The 16,129-nt window shown below is 36.1% G+C and overlaps 1 long non-coding RNA gene across 1 annotated transcript; it reads left to right on the forward strand.

Annotated features, from left to right (window-relative positions):
- Positions 1 to 14,934: 14,934 nt before the first annotated feature.
- Positions 14,935 to 15,489, forward strand: LOC139998707 (uncharacterized). The gene is made up of 2 exons (XR_011803431.1): positions 14,935 to 15,032; positions 15,224 to 15,489. It is a non-coding gene; the product is annotated as an uncharacterized lncRNA (long non-coding RNA).
- The last annotated feature ends 640 nt before the right edge of the window (positions 15,490 to 16,129 follow it).

Here is a 16,129-nt window from a genome sequence, read left to right on the forward strand (position 1 = left end):
ATACATTTAATGTTATCACATCCTAATAAGTGTTATATCAAACCCACTGGCACAAAAATAGGGCTTATGCTGCAGAATATCTGATTTTTATTTTTTTCTATTCTGAGTTTTAACACTTATTTCACAACTTGGATAACATGTCCTTTTTTCATTCAATTTACTTTACTGCAATTTAGAAATATTAATACCAACTTCTTATTGGTAAACTGTACTATTGACTATTTCTTTATAATCTAAGAGTAACAAAATGTTTTATTGAAAATTATTTAACATATCACAGTTCTCAAATTATAAAAGGGAAATCATTATTTAAAGGAACAAACATGCATCAGCCAAACATTGAACAGCTGTGAAAGAATCAAATAGTGGGAACTGGCTTGTAACACATTGTAACTGTTGCATGTTAAATAAATCTAACATTAATAAGTAAATAGCAAGTAAATTCACTAATGCAAATTATTTGGTTATCAAAATTAATAACCAGCATGACATTATTAATTTTTAATGCTTATTATACTTGAAGGGTATTTTGAGTGACTGATTTATTATGATGTTCATGAGTCTAAGTATTCAATAGATTAAAAAGGGATGGTTACCTACAGAAATGGGGTTGCATTTTCAGGTGATGTAAATTATTCATGCAAATAGAGATACACTTCACTGGACTAAGACTCTGGCCAAGACAAGGTTTTTTGTTGTTGTTATTTTTGTGTTGTTGTTGTTGTGATTGTATTGTTTTGTTTCATTTTTAATTTTAGGGCAAAGCTTTTGAAAATATGTTATTCTTGGAAAAAGATTATTTTTTCTATATTTCTGATGGGTCATCAGGGCTGATTTATGATGTTCATTTTGGCACTTTAACAGCATGTTTCCAGCTGTGACCATTTTTTAAACTTTCCCATTTTTAGACAGAATATAGTTAAGGAAAAAAAATCTTCCTGTAGTTCTGGGTTTTAGATTGATTCAGGTTCCCTTACTTTAAAACCTAAATCATGTAAACTGTGCACATTTTATTTCTGGTCCTAATTGTTGTTCAAATACTACTTGAGTAGAGATATGTAGATATATATTGATGTGCATAGTCACACATATTTACATTTCTAAGTTTGGTTGATATGTCTAAAGACTGATGTTTCCTAAGCTCACAAAAGAGTGGTATGAGGCCTTTGAGATCTCCCTATTAGATGTTTCCAAAGATCTTGTCTGAAAAATTGATTGATCATCTCTGTCTTTAATTTTCAACTTTTTATTGAAATTTTACAGTATTGATGTTTATAAAACCCTGTGAGGAGAGATGACTGGCAGGCACAGGTGTACAATGTCATGCAAGTTACAGGGAACAAAGGCCTTTGTATGCTCTTTGACAGCAGTGAAAAGGACAAGATGTGCAGTGATAAACCAACAGCACAAAAGCTGAGGTAGTAATGAAAGGATCTAGTAATGGCTACATTATAGAGGATGATATTTTCCCCTTCCATGTCATGCAAAGAAATTGTTCCTAGAGGAGAGAAGGCATTGTCTGGAAAAGAAATGTGGTAATACAGAAGCCAAAGCCTCCATGTCAGGACAGAAGGATTTGTCTGCAATGTTTCCAGACACATCAAATTGTTTTTGCATCAAAACTTATCTGAAAGAAAAGTGTGTGCCAAGCATGCAGAAGAAAATTCACAGGGAGTGTTGGATAAGAAGAAAGCAAGAGAAACACAGCTTGGGAAATCCTCCCAACCAACATCAGCACATAATCAACATTGCCTAATTTCTCCAACTCATAACAAATGCTTTAAAATTAGAGGGGTTTAATATTGTAGGAAGGACAGACTATCTATTCTCCACCCTTACACACACACACACAACCTTATTTTAATGATATTGTTTTTACACAAGTTTGGAAACTTAACTTGCTGACCTTTGTTAATTCCTGTGAATCATACAAGTCTTAATTGTTTTTGGAAGGGTTTCCAGATCTCTCTGTGAAAGGTTAAGCATTATTTATTTGCCTTCATTACTACCCAAAGCTACATGATTACTGAACAGGTTTGACATTCACACTAATTAAGGATAAGAGAAAGAGGGAAGGAAAAAAAAAAAAAAAAAAAAAAAAAAAAACACCTTTTTATGAGATCCAAATGGAAATTTACAAAAGCAAGAAATATTTAATAAAAATAAAAAATGGATAGAAGAGGCAAATAAAGCATAAAGTACAATTTCTCACTCATGCTAGAAGATTTTTAATTACATTCAGGCTCTTTTTCTGTCATAGTATATTTCTGTCTATTAACTGCAACCTGCCCATCCATCACCCGCTCACTCCCTGACTCAGATTGCTTACAGGGAAGTCATGGGTCAGGGAAGCCCCTCCTGGTGCTGATGAGCCGGAAGGATGTCCAGCATAAGTCCATGCTTCTTCTCTAGGGGTATACTTCACAGCTGAGAGCGTTTGAAAACAAATACCAAATCCTGCTCCCTTTGCACAGATGAGCAGGTTTAGACGCAAAGGATTTCACAAGGGGTTAAACATCATTTATAAAACCAATCATTTCTCTTTACTGGGCACACCTTGAAAGCTGGGGAAGGGAAGGGAAGGGAAGGGAAGGGAAGGGAAGGGAAGGGAAGGGAAGGGAAGGGAAGGGAAGATCTTCCTCCTTGAATAATAATTGACATAACGATGCAAACCTGTTAGCCTATAAACTCAAACAACTTGGTTAGACTTTGCAAGTCACACATTGCTAAGTGGAAACTACACCGTATGTAAAATCTCTGTGGTATTGGGAACAGATTTGGCTTTTCTCCTTAGTGGTAGATGTAAAGTGAGCTATTTAATTCTAATGACGTATATTATTCCACTGTGCATATTACTTTGAAAAGTCATTTTATAACACCTCTGCACCACTATTCTTTAGTAGATGCAGAATGCCTCTTGCTAGTTTCTGTATTTATGACATCTACTCTGAAAGAGGATAAGAATTGTGCCACTACTTTCCCAGCTTAAAAGCACATGGTAACCATTTCTTTGTCAGTGAATCATAATGCATAAAATAATAGATGAGTTTGGGTTTTTGTGTTTTTTGTTTGTTTGTTTTCATTAGCAAGATGTCTAAATTTGACATTCCCAAACATTTTGTTTTGTGAAGATGCAATGATTGTTTGCTATAAAAGTTATATCCCTGTTGATATCTGGACTGCTTAATTGTGACTGCTTGGAGAAAACACTGTTCATTTCTTGTTAGATGAGTCTATCTATAACAAAAATATTTATGGAAAAATATATGCTTTGTGGATATAATTATTTTTGAAAAATTAGTATTTGTTACTTTATACCCTTGAAAAGTTTTGTGATGCTTTTGGATTTAAATTTATACAAAATATGTATCTTAGGAAAGCTTTTTTTTTTTAAAAAAAAAAAAAAAAGAAAAAACATTACTGTATTAGTACATTATTTAGCACTAAAAAAAAAAAATGTTATTTTAATATCCCATGGAAGTGATTTTCTTTTCTAGGAGATTTTATTTTTACTTTCAACTAAAATATTTTTTTTTTATTTTTTATGTCAAATGTTGGTGTTTATGTTAAGCTTGCTAAAATGTTATCTTCTTTTTCCACCAAGCTTTCTGGATAAAATAAAATCTAAGTACTTCAACTCAGCAGTTAGCTTCCTTCTGAATGCATGATGAGGAATCTTGGCATGATGAGGAATTAGGAATGGACAAGAAAACTCTAGCAATGAAGGCATTTTCAGTCTGCCTGCTTTGGTGGCCATAATCTTGAACTTTCTGGTTCATTCTGTACACTGTATAACTGATTTGGTTGTCATTTCTTTTAAAAGTTTAACATTCTTATATGAGAGATGCTCAAAGCTCTGAGACCTAGTAAAGCATGAGTACTGGGTGCCTGTGTGGTGCTCTCTCTGCAGACCTGGTCTCCTCAATTTCTGTTTGCTCTCAACTTCTCTTCTTGCTGCAAGGTAGGACCCATGAACATGCATGCAAAGTGCAATCAATTATTTATTTATTTTTTTATTAGTATCACTATGTTTGCTGTACCCAGGTCAATTTGCTTTGAGGAACTGAATCAAGATTACCATAGCTTTTGCATAGTGTGAACTCAAAAGATGTTGTTGGATGTCTAGATACTTCTGGCAGCTAGACAATAAGACTGTTGTCAGATGGGGATTTGCCTGAGGTTTGTATCCCATGTGGCATCTCCCTTTTTTCTCTCCTTGAAGAGAAAAATGCCCTCTGCTGTCCTCACATTTGGTGTTATGTGAGTGAGTGATGGCACCAAAGTTCAAGGAGAAACACCTTGAGCACACAGCACAGCCTAGGTCAGTGACACCTGCTAACAACTTGCAACAGAACAGTCCTACAAGATTTACTGCAGCCTTTTACCTCTCATAACTATTGTTAAATTAAATATAAAGTATTTCAATTTATTACATCTCATGTTAAGTACATTTTTAATTACTTATGCCTTCATTATATCATTAATATGGTGTAACCAGAACAACTTTTTTTAACATTTATTTCAAACGATCAAGTGCCATAATGGGGAAAAAGTCAAACGAAACTTTCTCTTCAGAGATCCAATCTTTTCTAGATTATCAGGTCATCAAAGGCCTATAAGAATTTAGGATCTAGAAAATAAGTTCTGGGTTTTGAATACCAGTACCAAATCTAATTCTTTCATTAATTGTGGACCTTGTAGATTTCAGTGCTGAGTGGATATGCTAGCTACATCTGTGTTTTAGAAAAGAGCACCTTTAATCTACTTATCATTTCTCATATCAGAGCATGAGTTGTTGGGTTATCAACCCTCAGTAGCTACAAACAGAGAAAACAGACACCCACAGTCTTCCTGCAAGGACTGTGTGGAAAAAATGAAGTTACAGATATGTCAAAAATAGAGAGACTTTGTAGACAGCTGGCATCTAATTAATTTGCAGCAAAACCTGAGGAAGACAGTACGTATGATCCCACAGGTATTGCTGGATTTTGTTACTGCAACAATTATGATACAGCCTTGCCAGCTCAAAGAACACTAAAGCATTTACTGTGCACTTGGGGGACAGGGGGTACATTAATTGATGGAAGAAGTATACTGGGATCCTTTGTATTTGTGTGTTGGTTCGTTGTTTTTGTGTTTTGTTTTGTTTTGTTTTTTCCCTTTGTGTGGTTTTTTTTTTTTTTTTTTTTTTCCTCTCTGTTTTTTACTCTCTGAAAGACGAAGAAGGAGAGGCTCCATTTTGGAATATTTTTAACAACTAACCAGCCTCCTAGCTGACCTCAGAAAAGCTAGAACTTCAACAGGACTTTCCTATGAGACAAATGAACCAGCATGCCTTATTTCATTGGAAGCAGCTCCCTTTCTGACAGCTATAGTTTATTATGGTTAGTCCATTATAAATTACATGATGTCTCCAAGGACCCATTCTGTACTTGAAATATCACAAGACTGCTGTCATGCATAGTGCTGCAGAGAACTGCTAAATTTATTTCCAGTAAAAATGTGCTTTACATTGCAGAGTGACCCACTTTAACTTTGATGCATAAATGGGTTAGTTTTCTTTTAAGTATTATCTGTTATTTTCTGTTTGTCCACAGTTTTAACTTGCTCAGAAAAGACTCTCTGGGAAAATCTGTCCTTTGTGCTTGATGTATAGAATGATTATCATTATTTTATAAAACTTGAACATACTTGCAAATTCCCCTAGAGACAAAGCATACAAAGGGCAATTTTGTCTGCCAGCCCATGTAAATTCTCTCAGATTATATAAAAAGACAACAGTGGCAGATTGGCTCCTGGAGCTTATAGATTCTTCTGCCACTAAACAGCACAGCAAATAGAAAAGACTGTGAAGCAGAAGTTGCCCTTACATATAGATAATGTCAGTTTAGTTGCACAGTTTCAAAATATGCCCTATGATGCTATTTTAAAAGCTTTTTTTTTTTTTTTAATCATTATTGAAGTAGGATGTGAGAAGAATCCTTCCAAATTCCAGCATGTTTTTAACAAAATGAAAAAAGCAAAGCATAACTGTCCCCCCTCCTAGAGGAGAGAAAGAGCAGACTCAAGCTCAAAATCTCTTCAGATTATTATAAGCCATTATCTACAAGAAGTACGTTCCTATGAATTCTGCCATAAACCTTCCTTATTTTGTAGAAGAATATATGGAGGACTATTATGTTAGTGTTTGATGTGGCTTCCTCATGTGGTCAAGTAGCTGATAATTTATTAAACAGAGTTGATGTTTACAAGTGTAGAGTAGATGTTTACAAGCTTATATGAAAGAAGAAAAGCATGTTAAATTGAAAGGATTTTTGCTTTGATTTTTTTTTTTCTTTAGGCTTTAATAAATTGCATCCTTTCAGGCAAGAAACATCTCCTCAAGCTTAAGTGATTCTACATGATTTTTGTCCTGAGAAAATGGCACAACATCCATTGGTCCTGATAACTATGGAAGTGAGGTTATGGGCAGTGATAATGGACTCATCTCTCCACAGATTCTATTTCCCCTCTTGGATAGGCAGAGATGGGTGACAAAAGTATGTTTTCTTCCTCCAGGTGTCTTGACATTGCATTAGACTAGCTGAATGTTGGGCTAGAATTATGTTTCAGTGATGGTCTTTGCAATAGTAAATATCAAGCTGTCCCAGCCTCTACCCCTTCATCTTCCTTTGGAGCTTTCTGCAGAAAATAATTCTCTATCTCCAGAACAGGAGAGGACTGAGGTTCTGCTTAAGAAACCCAAAGGGAGGAGTCCTCGCTGTCTCCAGTGCTCCTTCTCTCTTATCATTCAAAAAGGAGCAGATTTCAATGTCTCCATTTAAAAATTTCAAACTCAGGTTATCCTCCTCTTTCTACAACGTTGTGCATCCAGTCCCTTTTGTTTTTAAATAGATTTAGATTAGGTGTATCTCTTAACAACAGTGGACAGGAAGAGATGCATTCCAGTTGAACTTATATTCAAAATGCATTGGGTTTAAATCAGGTTTGTTTCTCTGAAGAATTGAAAGGACATCAAAATACATAGTAAAACATATTCCTTAACAAATACTTTCCTTAAGGAATTTGCTAAACATATCTTCCTGTGTTTGCATTAAAAAAAAAAAAAAAAAAAAAAAAAAAAAAAAACTTTACATGCATTTGCAGCTTCCTTTTGTCTTTAGAGTGTTGCACTGAGAAGACATACTTAAATGAAACTCAAATAAATGGACAGTATATATGCTACCATTTCAAATGGCATTAGAGAAAATGTCAAGAGTTTGGGGCAAGGGAAGGAAATAAAGTTTTGAGGATTTAAAACCTGAACCTTTCCTTGCAGGCTGTGTAAAGTCTGGGAGCTAATAAACTCCTTTTGATCCTCTGGTCATCAGGAAAGTTCATGCATAACCTGAAGGTTCATGAATTATAAAAAATGTTTTCTTAAGCTCATTTTAATGAAGAACCAGAGCTTTCATAGGTTAGTTTTTAAATTGAGAAAAGGTTAATGTAGACTGTAATTACTGATCTATGAATACAGCTGGAAATACAGTACTATTCTGCATCATTATTTGGACTACTTCTGGGTAGGAAAATAATTCAACAGTCTAAATGAAGATCACTGTCAGATTCAGTAACAAAAGCATTTGTTTGCTAGGTCTGATGATTACGTAGGAGGCGCTTAAAATAATTCAAAATAATGGGCTTTTTTCTGGCCTTCATAAATATCAATATTGTAAAAGTGGATAAGAATATGAAAATTGGATTTTAATGGAGTTCTTATGCTGTGAGTAGCAGTTTTCTACCTTTAGGAAGTGTCACCTTTGGAGAAAAGGGCTTAAGAGACCTTGGGGAAAAGCAGATGACTGCGTCTTTAGTGTGCTCTTGCAGCAGGGAAGCCAACTGTATTTTGGGCAGTATTTGAGTACAGAGTATAGCCAGCAGCTAAAGGCAAAGCCACTCTTGACTTCTGATGGCCATGCTTACATATGTTACAGTGGGTTGTTTTTTTTGTTTTGTTTTAATACAACCTTAAAAATGTAGTGATCTGTGCATAGAGTATTGATCCTGTAGCAAACTGTTAATTTCTGCATTATTTTTATACCCAAAATCACGGGTATGTTCTATATGTACAGTGTCGTGTTACTGTTGTGTGTTTAGATGAATATGTAAAAAGGAAAAAAAATATTATTTTTGACCAGACTATCCCTTTATTCACTTTTGTGGAAATCTAAAATAAATGTAATGTCATTGTTAAGAAAATGAAATATTTTAAAATGATTTGTGTGTTTAACATTACTTGAAGGAATAAGTCAAATTTAAGCAAAACTATATGGGGGAAAAATATATAAAGGGAAGATCACAGAATCACACACAGAATTGTCTAGGTTGGAAGAGACCTCAAGATCATCGAGTCCAACCTCTGACCTAACACTAACAAGTCCTCCACTAAGCCATATCACTAAGTTCTACAGCTAAATGTCTTTTAAAGACCTCCAGGGATGGTGACTCCACCACTTCCCTGGGTAGCCCGTTCTAATGCCTCACAACCCTCTCAGTAAAGAATTTCTTCCTAATATCCAACCTAAAACACCCCTGGTGCAACCTTAGCTCATTCCCCCTCGTCCCGTCACTAGGCATGTGGGAGAATAGACCAACCCCCACCTCGCTACAGCCTCCTTTAATATACTTATAAAGGGCGATAAGGTCGCCCCTGAGCCTCCTCTTCTCCAGGCTGAACAAGCCCAGCTCCCTCAAGCTGTTCCTTGTAAGACTTGTTCTCCAGACCCCTCACCAGCTTTGTCACCCTTCTCTGGACTCGCTAGAGCATCTCCATGTCCTTCTTGTAGCAACGGGCCCAAAACTGAACACAGTCCTCAAGGTGCGGCCTCACCAGAGCTGAGTACAGGGGGACAACCACTTCCCTAGCCCTGCTGGCCACACTGCTTCTTATACAAGCCAGGATGTTGTTGGCGTTCTTGGCCACCTCAGCACACTGCTGGCTCTTATTCAGCCGACTATCAACCAATACTCCCAGGTCCTTCTCTGCCTGGCAGCTTTCCAACCACTCCTCTCCCAGCCTGTAGCTCTGCTTGGGGTTATTGCACCCCAGGTGGAGGACCCAGCACTTGGCCTTGTTGAACTTCTTGCAGTTGACCCATTGGGGTCAACTCTATATCTGGGCCCATTGGTTCAGATATAGAGTCTATGAGAAACTGGAAAGCGAGACATACACTAACTATCTGTAGAAATAAGAGTAAATGATGGTTTTTGCATCCTCTGTGATACTGATTATGATCTAGATTATAAAGAGCCTGCTCAAACTTTCAGCGCAGTCATCATTCGGCTTCAAATACATGTATTACTCTCATTACAGGTAGACATTACAACACCCTAATGGTGTTTAAATCCACATAGATAGTGTCCTAAATTATTGGTCAAAGTTACCAGCTGGAGCTTTACATTTTTAGAGGCTCTGTTGGACTGGTCTATGTATGATTATCTAATGTATTCTGCCTGTGGTATGGGGCCACAAAAATTTGTCAGGGGGATCAGAGATGGCTTATCCTGTGATTCTCCTTCCACAAGTTAGTCTATGTACTTGTAGAATCTACATAAACTTATGAATCTAAGATATGCATTAGCAATAATCTCTACAGCTGAGTTTGTGTGAAGAAGCTTCTCCATTTGGCTCACCATCATTTTATTAAAATAATGAATACTGCTCCTAAACTTTTCCATAGAAAAGATTGAAAACTTTATAGATCCCTATTGTATTTCCCTTTCATCTCTATCTTTACCTTCCCTGGCTAATCATGCTGTTGAATTTTTAAACCATGAGAGCAAAGATCACTGACTTTGTTCTGTATGTTCTGCATTTGGTTGTGTTAAATATGTTAATATGTCATTAAAAGACATATCGTAAACCTTTTCAGTTACAGGAATACTCTGTAAAAAGAGTATTATTTATGAGGCTGGAAAGAAAAAGCAAATAACCTAATGGTAGACAGAGTATTTAGCGGTAACCTTAATTGCATTGCCTTTAACATATTTGCTTTACAAAGTAGCTTGAGAATTTGCAATGGTCTGTAATTCATATGAAATTTTGTTGCTACAAATTCACCCTGCTGAGATCTTAGAGAATATGGACATGTAGTAATTAAGAAAGAGAAGACAGAAATGCTTAGCTGTGCAGGGTGTGCTGTGCAATTTGGGATGAAAACTGATGCTCGTCAGGAGAGGAACTATTTTATATGGAATGCTTTCAGCTAACTTAAGGTGCTAATTTTTGAAAACCTGCCTCCTGCAGGTACCACTGGTTCAATTGCATTTAAGTTATCACCAGTAGAAAATCTAGTTACTATTTCTTAGTAATAATCATGTCTAAGAGGAGGGGTCTGTATTTGTTTTTTAAACGATAATTAATAGAGAAGTAGATGAAAAACACAAGGAAAAGGAACAGAATTATAGCATCTATACATTCTCCCCCTCAAACTTACAGATGAAAAACACATTCAAGTGGAAACAAAGCAGTAAAAACAATGGGTGACAGAGTAAGGGTGACAAAAAAAAAAAAAAAAAAAAAAAAAAAAAAAAGCATTTTTAATGTAGAAACTTGGGAGAAAAGCCTGCATCATGGTGGCGATGGGCAAGTGTCAAAACAGAGGAAGTTATGTGCTGAACATGATGAAAGTCTTGTTAAAACTCTGTGGATTTCTCTTTGAAAGATCCCTGCTTTACCACTGTAATATTTATGCCCACTTCCTGGTGGTGTTCTCTGAACTTGGTCTGTTGCCTTACTGCTTTCTTCAAGGTGCCACCTGTGGCTCCTTGCTGGGGTTTAGATAGATATTTGGAAAGGTAAGATCTTGGCTTGGCCCAAATGGTCTGGCATTCTCTGCAAAATCAGCTTGTCTCGAGCTGATATTGCTTGAGTTCTCTGCAACTACAGGGGAGGTGGCGGGAGGAGGGGTTGCAAGGGTGTAGGGTTAGTTACCATTTGGACAAATTACTTGCTTTTTTATCCTAGTTCAGTGAAAACTTTTGTTTCTGTGGGACTGTGTTCAGGTTTTGTCTATGAGAATGTGACTCTGCTGGGCAATAGGAAAAATCTTTAGAAAAGGCAGGGAAGGCTGATTGAAAACTGGTAGCTCTGTTAAAATTGTAAGGCTTAGACATTCATTCTTTATTCTGCACTGAAGCAAATTAAGACTATGCAAATTAAGTTTGTGAAAACATCAGAGAGAGCAACAATGGAATAGCTGCTGGGAGCCTGAGGTTTGAGATGTTGTGCTTCCTGATTCGTTAAGTCATGGGCAATGTTCCAAATCACCCTTCGTTAGTTTGATGAATATTTAAAGAAGTACGGGAAATGGTGCAGAATACCAATATCCCAGTGATTAGTACTTCCACTAAAGGCACAGGAGAGAGAGAGATTTGTCCCTGTTCTGTGCAAATCCTTGCTCTGGCTAGGAATCACCGCTAGTTCAGTGCAGTTTTGCTCTGTAAAGCCCTTCTCAATATGTTTGTAAGTAAAAATACTTCAGAGTTTTTTGGTGTTTTAAAAATCCTTTCTTTTGAAATTTTATCAGTGTATTCCAATATTTAAGAGCAGTACAGCTTTCTGTGAATGGTTTGGAAAGCTTCACAGACAGATGCTAAACATTTCAGGAGAAAGGCAGACTTCTGTAATGAAACCATTTAAGAAATAGGGATGATGATACTGTCCCTCATTGCAATAGAAATAAAAGAGAAGTTATTTTAACATAGAATAAATAATAAACTCCCATTCATCTTTTAACATGCTGCAAATAAAGGTAAATTAATGTATACCTCGTTGTGCAAGAGACAGTGCATATCTTTGCAAACATAAATATAAAAAAAAAAAAATCATAGAAACCTGATACACCTACAAGTGAATATTTGGGAGGCAAGAGTAATTATCTCACTTGACTTCCATGGACTGTAGGCATAACTGAATCATCCTCTGAGAAATTAAATATACAAACAGTGACTTTTAAAGAGTTAGATGGATTTGCTTGAATCAAGCCAACAATATGCAAGAATCAGTGGTATCTGTCTATTTAACAGAGGAGGAACAGATAATCTGATTGTAAGCAAAAATATATGAGACAATACAGGAGTGATTTTTTTCCATCAAATTTCTATAGTTTTTTGTTTTTGTTTTGTTTTGTTTTTTCCTAGATTATTCTTTGTCTAAAATGTTTCTAGTAAGTCCTCTCACCCAGAGTGAATGGGATGCTCTTGAAGTAAGATGTCACCCAATGTGCTGTGAGAAAATCAGAATGTCATCCTAATGAAACTGGCAGTTTCTCATTTAGCTCACATTTGAAGACAGAGAAGGTTAAATGTCAGCATATAGAGACTTCAAACATACAGTCTTGATTTGGCCTCTCTGCTATCTTTTTTTTTTTTTCCATATATGTAACTTTTTGTCAAAATTAATTTGGTAACAATAAAATACATCAGATGCCCTAGAGTTCACATTCACTAGAGCTTTCATAGCATCCATAGTTGAATAATTTTAATATTAATGGCTAGTTGGTGCTTTTGGATAGAGTAACTGAACTTCCACAGGGAGAGAAAGGTGTACTGCCAAACCTTTTCTAGTGCTATGGCAGTAATGTGGAAGACTTGGCATTTCCCACTATCATTTTCATTCTCAAAGCTCAATAAGCATATGCTAAAGAACACATTTCAAGTACTTGGGAAGAGTAGCCCAATAGACTATCAGCCCAACTCTTCTGGACAGCTTCCTTTATTTTTATAAATTAAGGCATACTTTGTGAGAAACTAGTGTTGACCCAGGTGATGACCACAGAAAGAGTTTTCCTATACTTTCCATTACTGTCACATAGTTCTGTATCCCTCCATCATCTGTTTTCTTGTAATCAGAATAAGAAAAGTATTCCTCCTGCCCTCTCCCAACTAGCCTTACATTATATTGTAGATATCATACAAACTGCTATATTTTCAGAGACCACACTTTAGTCTAGTCTTCAGTTTTCAAATTTCTTAATTCGCCTTCATATTTAATCCAGGAATCAGCACTGGGAAATGGATGAGTACATTACTGTAGTTTAGCACCAATGTTTCCACTGACTTGGTAAATTACTGAATTCCTGGAAGAGCTGTGGTTTACATACATCCTCCACCATTTGGACTGTGGGTGGAAGGCTTGATTGAACTAAGGGTGTTAAAATGACACTATTAATGGTTTTGGATGATGTTGCACCTATGAGAACAAAAAGAACTTCAGCTGGTTAGTTATTTTGTCTGCAAAAATAGCAACAAAAGGACTAAATACAGCAGGAGTGTGTGCATGCACCTATGTACAGACACATCCACACAGATACATATAAAAAGAATGCATTGTTACAGTGATAACAAGGGTGATTTGAATTATTTTTTAACATTCTTGTTTAAGTTTCCACATTTGCTGAGATGGAGAAGTTCACTGTTTCCTGTAGCTATGACTATAGAGCAGTCTGTAAGAGAATTCTGTAGCTTACGGTATTTTTGTTTTATAATGATTTTGCTAAGAAATTATTTTTAAATGCTAAGAAATTATCTTAAGGGACATTTTCTGAAGCTGAATTCTGCAACATAGTATTGGTTCAGTAACAAATGCACTGACAAATGGTGGATCAGAGAGGAGAAAATGGCAGCAACAGCCACCTTTGCGCCAGTAATCCAGAGCCCCACGAGCACCTGTCTCCAACCTCATGCTTATGATTCCAGACACACTTATTTACATATATCAGCAATTTTGACTCCTAACAATGTTAAAAACAGCTCCCAGTTATTTTTTCAGTTATTTTTCATTTAGACATATCTGAAAGAACAACAGCAAATCTTTAGCTCGTTCTCTCCTTTTTTCTTCGGGTTTGTTTTGTTATTGTTATTGTTTGGGGATTTTGTTTGTTTATTTGTTTGTTTTGTTTTGTTTTGTTTTTCCTTTTTTTGTCTTCACACCAATACTGCAGGTCTGTGTCTCTCAGAGACAGAGAGAAATTGATACTGAGACGTGCTGAGAATGTATTGTAGTTACCAAGGAAGTGGTTTCCCAAGCAACAGTAACCACACAAAATTTGACAGAATTTCTTCCTCTGTTATTGTATCATGTTTGCAGCTTTGAAGGAACCAGTGTGGGTAGCATAAGTGATTTTCTCATTGTTAACCTTATTTTTTTTTATGGTAATGTTCTTGTATTCATTAAAGGAAGGGCTAAATTCACTTAAAGCTGAAAGTTCTGGTGTTTTTGAGAGGTGGTTTTTTGTTTGTTTTGATTTGATTTGCTTGTTTTGCAGTTTTCTGGTAGCAGACAGATTGCGGGTGTGCCAGATAGTGCTTCAGCATGTGGGCAGATGCTGGAGGCAACATTCTCAGCTGTTACACACCATTGATGATATTTACCATTCAAGAAAGCCATGCCAGTGTCTTGGTTTGCTGCAGCAATTGGAAGAGATATTTGCCAGCTTGGCGATGTCAGAAAGTGTAGGAAATATGCATTTGTTCAGGATTAGTGGAGGGATCCAAACCAACAAAAATGCAGGGGGAAATGTCCAAAATTCTCTATAGAGGTGCAAACAAAAGGACAAGCTGGACATCACTCAAAGAAAACAGTATTATAGTTCTTCTACTTTCATCAAGAAATGACAATAACAAAATAAATGTAGCTCTCTGAAAACTAACTTAATCCTTGTTCCTAGAAAAGAATAGAAAAGAACAGGTTCTACAGCTTAATAAGCAGTGCAATGTAGTGTGTATTCTCAAAAGAAAATGTGAATAATTTCTACCTGTTTCTGTGTACTGAGTTTTTTAAGTGGTAAGACACCACAAAGGCACTGTTAAAAGGGCTCAGTCCTGTGTAACAAAGAGACAGGAATCATTTTTAATTTCAGTTTCAGGTACTAAGAAAATCCAAATTTCTTTCAGAGAATTGTCTTAAATTCAACAATGACTCTTGATATCAGCATGGTGAAATCGAAAAAGAACATGTGGTGGTATGTAGATGAGCAGAATCCTAAAGGAAGGTATGCATTTTAAGTATGAGGTATTTTCCTGTAATATTTATTTAGGTTCATGTTGTGTTAATTCCCTGACATCTTTACTAAGAATTTAGACTTCTGCTTTGACTAGGATTATATATATATATCCTAGTCAATATAATATATATATATACATATTTAATTGTGCCAACTCTCACTTATCTTCTGAATTGCAGGTTGCCATGGATAATGAAACATTAGAGCTATAAAAGCTTTTAAAGTGTATGAAGAAATCATTATGGATATTATGAAACTGTTCAGCATTATGGATCAAAGCCAGCTGTACGTTTCCAGCCATAATGGACACACCTTTTGCTCATAATTGTTAGTCTGCAAGCACAGAAACTGGAGAGAATGACCAGAGGGATTTGGGGGCTTTACTGGCTCTGAGTCTGTATTAGCACTGCCAGATACAAGCAGGCATATAAAAAGTTTTATTCTTTTCCAGTATTCATTTATTTCTACCTTTGTGATCTGCTTCATACAAAGAACTGCCTTTTTAACCCATCTCTCAACCCCTCTTCAAGTTCCAGAACTAACGTTCCAATTAACTAAGAAGTATCATGTTCTCTTCAGAGAAAGCTACCTTTACCCAAGAAAGCCTCTTGTTTTACCAGGAAATATGTAATGCGCACTGACCTGATAAGGTTGTACATTCTGTTTCAAATGGTGAAAGGATATAAAAAGACCTTATTTTTTGTTTTGTTTTGTTTTTGGTTGGTTGGTTGGTTGTTTTTTTTTGTTGTTGTTGTTTGTTTGTTTTTGAGGAAGAAATGGATGAGATTTCATATTGCTTATTTAAAAGTCTGGAATTAACCTATAGTATGGTGTTATTTTTGGGGATAATACCCCTGTGGATTGAGTGCCAAATAACACTGCCATGCCAAGACCTGGAATAAAATATTTTCTACATGAAAAAATGTATTTTCTGCATGACAGCGGTCTGGCCTGCTGTTATGACTGGAATGAGTGACAAGCTCTTCCTTCCAAAAAGAGAAGGAGCCCCTTTTTCTCATCACCTCCTGGGATGGCAGTACTTTCTCACTCATTGCCTGAGGAAATGTGAACTATTTGCAGAGTCT

Source organism: Anas platyrhynchos, chromosome 14, assembly GCF_047663525.1.
Source record: "Anas platyrhynchos isolate ZD024472 breed Pekin duck chromosome 14, IASCAAS_PekinDuck_T2T, whole genome shotgun sequence".
Classification (NCBI taxonomy): Eukaryota; Metazoa; Chordata; class Aves; order Anseriformes; family Anatidae; genus Anas; species Anas platyrhynchos.